Below are 4,203 nucleotides of genomic sequence, written 5' to 3'. Positions count from 1 at the left end.
CGACAAGACTGGAAACAGTTCATCAAAGGCGCCAAGGAAGGTCTTCGTGCTCTTTGTGACGCTTGCCAATTGCTGCACCGGAGATTCCAGCACAGCTCAAAGATGTCCAGCAGCGTTAGCGTCGTCTTGAGAAGCCATCCGAAAGGCAAGTGGTATGTTAATCAGAAGAACAGGAGTGGTCTCGGCACATGACTCTGAATGACACACACGAGCGGAACTGCAAGACACGCAATAGTTCCCAGTGGAGTCGCCGTGTTCCGAAAAGTTATCTGCAATCCATTTGTACTGCTGTCAATTTCATGGAAAAACGATAGGAAATAACTGAACAAGGAAACGTAGCGCAGTTGCTGGAGCTGCTACCACCTTCATGTACTTCTGGGAGCTCCAGGCTCTTACCACGTCTTTTACGAGAGCACCGAGTGTTTAACATTCGGTTGGAAGAATAAAAGGGATGCAATACAAGCGCTGCCAGCCGTGCAAATAGGCAACAATAAGCCGTCACGTTAAACCACCCGATAGTAATCGGCCAAAACACACAGTCTCTTGGACTTGCCGGATGAACCCTCGCTACAGAGCCTTAAGCCATACCACACTAAAATAATCTTGACCAGACGCTTACCTTGAAGCCGGAGGTCGCTCTGTGTGCTTGAGTGGAAATTCTGTTCTGTATTTATGTCGGGCCTATTGCTAGTAAGAAGTCCTAATCATGTTTACAAATAAAAAGTGAACAATGATCCGTTATGGATCTTCTTGCACACCAAGCATCGTATGCACCGTCGCAAAAGCATCTTTAATAGCTCGCGCCCTGTCCCAGACGGTGAACGTGTCTTCAAAGGGTTGCGGGGTCTTCCGCGAACTCATCCCAACCGCCACCGAGGTTTCGTACCGTAGATGGTCAGTTCTTGGCCGCTGAATGCGAATCCATTATTATTAATAAGGACAAAAGACAGGTATTTTTTTTAAAGAACCTACATTTAAAACTATATTATATCCTTTTTATTTAAATTTAAAATTAATTAATGAATATTTAAAAAAAAAATAAAAATTTAAACCATTTAAATGGTTTAAGTATAAATAATAAAAGCATTAAGTGGATGCCTTGGCATTAATTTAATTTTTAGGACGTAAAAAATGCGAAAAGCTATATTAAATATTATTATATTTTGAAATATAGATTTCCTAAAGAAAACTTTTTCTTTGTGAAAATTTTAAAAACAGTGAATTGAAATATCTAAGTAACTGTTAAAAAAATCAAACGAGATTCTGTGAGTAATGACGAATGAAAATGGAAATTAGGTTTATAAAACTAAAACAATTATTTGAAAAATTTTGAAAAATTTACTTAAGAAGGTGAAAGTCCTGTAGAATAATTATTAATTTTATTATAGTAAAAAGAGGTATGTGTAATCTTTTTTGAATATTGGGGAACCACCCTCAAAACCTTTTAAAAATTAATGATCGATAGTGAACAAGTACTGTAAAGGAAAGGTGAAAAAGAACTTTTGAGTTTGAAATAATTCTGAAACTTAATGTTAATAATCAATTGGAACTTTTTTAAAAAGTGACAGTGTACCTTTTGCATAATGGGCCAGCAAGTTTATTTTTATAGCAAGCTTAATTTAATAAAGTAGGCGTAGATAAATCAAGTTTTAAAAAGCTTTTTAGTTATATAAATAAGACCCGAAACTGAGTGATCTAACCATGAACAGATTGAAAAATAGGTAAAACTATTTGGAGGATCGAACTCACATATGTGGCAAAATATGGAGATGATTTGTGGTTAGGAGTGAAAGGCTAATCAAACTCAGAGATAGCTGGTTTTCCGCGAAATCTATTGAAGTAGAGCATTTAAAATCTTTTTTTGGGGTAGAGCACTCATTGAGCTAGGGGGTGTAAAAACTTACTAAATTCTTAGAAACTCCGAATACAAAAAAAAGTAATTTAAATAGACAGACATTAGGCGCTAAGGTCTATTGTCAAGAGGGAAACAGCCCAGATTGATCGCTAAGGTCTCTAAATAATATTCTAAGTGAAAAAGGAAGTGAAAAAATTATTACAACCAGTAGGTAGGCTTGGAAGCAGCCATCCTTTAAAGAAAGCGTAATAGCTCATTGGTCTAGTTTTTTTGCGCCTAAAATGTATCGAGACTTAAGAAATTTACCGAAGCGGCAAGTTTTATTTTAAATAAAACGGTAGCGGAACATTCTGTATGTTAATAAAGATATATTGTGAAATATATTGAAGATATCAGAAAAGAAAATGCTGGCATTAGTAACAAAAAATAACGTATATGAATCGTTATCACCGTAAATCCAAGGGTTTCTATGTTAAAATGTATTGCATAGAGTGAAACGGCCCCTAAGAAAGATTTGACGAAAGCAAATTTTGATGGGATAATTTTTAAATTAAATTTTTTTAAAAAAGTGACAAAAATTTTTTAATTTTTCAGGAAATAGCTTTTTTAATTAAAAACCGTACCCTAAACCGACACAGGTGGATAGGTCGAGTAGACTAAGGTGAATGAGAGAACTATATTGAAGGAACTCGGCAAAATGACTTTGTAACTTCGGGATAAAAAGTACCTAATTATTTAAATTAATTAGGTGTCACAAAATAGGGGGTTGCGACTGTTTAATAAAAACTTAGGACTCTGCTAAATGGTAACATGATGTATAGGGTCTGACACCTGCCCGGTGCTGGAAGATTAAAAGGAGATGTTTGCGCATTAAATGGAAGTCCCAGTAAACGGCGGCCGTAACTCTGACGGTCCTAAGGTAGCGTACTTCCTTGTCGGGCACAGTATCCGACCTGCATGCATGGCGTAACGACCATCCCCGCTGTCTCCATTATAGACTCAGTGAATTTGAATTATCCGTGAAGAGGCGGATTTTCTATATCTAGACGGATAGACCCCGTGAACCTTTACTACATCTTTATTTTGGTATTTTATCTAATACGTGTAGCATATGTGGTAATCTTTTAGATCTTTACGCTAGTTTTTGTTTAGATATCCTTGACATACCCCTCTTATTATAATAAATAACTAATATTTTTTTAAATAGACAGTGTATGGTTGGTAGTTTGACTGGGGCGGTCACCTCCTAAAGAGTAACGGAGGTGTACTAAGGTAAGCTCAAATTGGATAATAGTATCAATTGTAGAGCATAATGGTAAAAGCTTGCTTGACTGTAAGATAGACATATCAAACAGGGACGAAAGTCGCCCATAGTGATCCGATAATTCTTTGTGGAACGATTATCGCTCAACGGATAAAAGTTACTACGGGGATAACAGGCTGATGACTCCTAAGAGCTCCTATCGACGGAGCCGTTGGGCACCTCGATGTCGACTCATCACATCCTGGAGCTGAAGAAGGTTCAAAGGGTTCGGCTGTTCGCCGATTAAAGTGGTACGTGAGTTGGGTTTAGAAACGTCGTGAGACAGGTTTGGTTCCTATCTTCTATAGATGTTTTGAAAAATGAAAGAATCTAACTCTAGTACGAGAGGACCGAGAAGGGTAAATCTCTGGTGTATCGGTTGTTGAAAAGCATCGCCGAGTAGCTAAATTTATTTTGGATAATTACTGACAGCATCTAAGTAAGAAACCATTCTTAAAAATTTTTTCATATAAACACTGTAAAAGACGATTACATTGATAGGTTTTAAGTATAAGTATTGTAAAATATTAAGCTTAAAAATACTAAACGTTTTAAAAATTAAAATATAATTATTTCTTTGTAGCTCAATGGTAGAGCAAATGGCTGTTAACCATTCGGTTGTAGGTTCAAATCCTATCAAAGAAGTTTTATATTTTAGGTCGAATAGCCAAGTCAGGTTTACGGCAGTAGTTTGCTAAACTATCAGTTAATTTATTAACTCGTGGGTTCAAATCCCACTTCGACTTATTTTCTTAATAATTAATAAGATGATGTAGTTTAATGGTAGAGCGTGGGAATCATAATCCTAATGTTGTAGGTTCAAATCCTACCATCATTATTATTTCTTAAATAAAAATACCATTATTATTATTATTTTAAAACGGAAGGTAGCATAGTCTGGCTAATGCATCTGTTTTGGGAACAGAAGATCAAAGGTTCAAATCCTTTTCTTCCGAAAATGGGTAATAAGATGAGATAGAGTAATAGGTAACTTATCAGGCTCATAATCTGAAGATGTAGGTTCAAGTCCTGCTCTCATCATTTC

General features: G+C 36.1%; 4 non-coding genes across 4 annotated transcripts, besides 1 other annotated feature; all 4 read left to right on the top strand.

Annotated features, from left to right (window-relative positions):
• Positions 1-3,731: 3,731 nt before the first annotated feature.
• Positions 3,732-3,803: a sequence feature (RNA overlapping with rRNA (PITG_31627) was converted to a misc_feature.).
• A 12-nt stretch (positions 3,804-3,815) lies between these two features.
• PITG_31626 lies at positions 3,816-3,904 on the top strand. The gene has a single exon. It is a non-coding gene; the product is annotated as a tRNA-Ser (tRNA).
• A 20-nt stretch (positions 3,905-3,924) lies between these two features.
• On the top strand, positions 3,925-3,996 carry PITG_31625. Its single transcript has one exon. It is a non-coding gene; the product is annotated as a tRNA-Met (tRNA).
• A 43-nt stretch (positions 3,997-4,039) lies between these two features.
• PITG_31624 lies at positions 4,040-4,114 on the top strand. The gene has a single exon. It is a non-coding gene; the product is annotated as a tRNA-Pro (tRNA).
• Positions 4,115-4,127: 13 nt separating this feature from the next.
• On the top strand, positions 4,128-4,199 carry PITG_31623. The gene has a single exon. It is a non-coding gene; the product is annotated as a tRNA-Met (tRNA).
• Positions 4,200-4,203: the final 4 nt, after the last annotated feature.

This window comes from Phytophthora infestans, genomic scaffold (genome assembly GCF_000142945.1).
Source record: "Phytophthora infestans T30-4 supercont1.387 genomic scaffold, whole genome shotgun sequence".
NCBI classification, from domain to species: Eukaryota; Oomycota; class Peronosporomycetes; order Peronosporales; family Peronosporaceae; genus Phytophthora; species Phytophthora infestans.
Note: the sequence above shows the minus strand (reverse complement) of the source record. Positions and strands in the feature narration are given on the sequence as shown.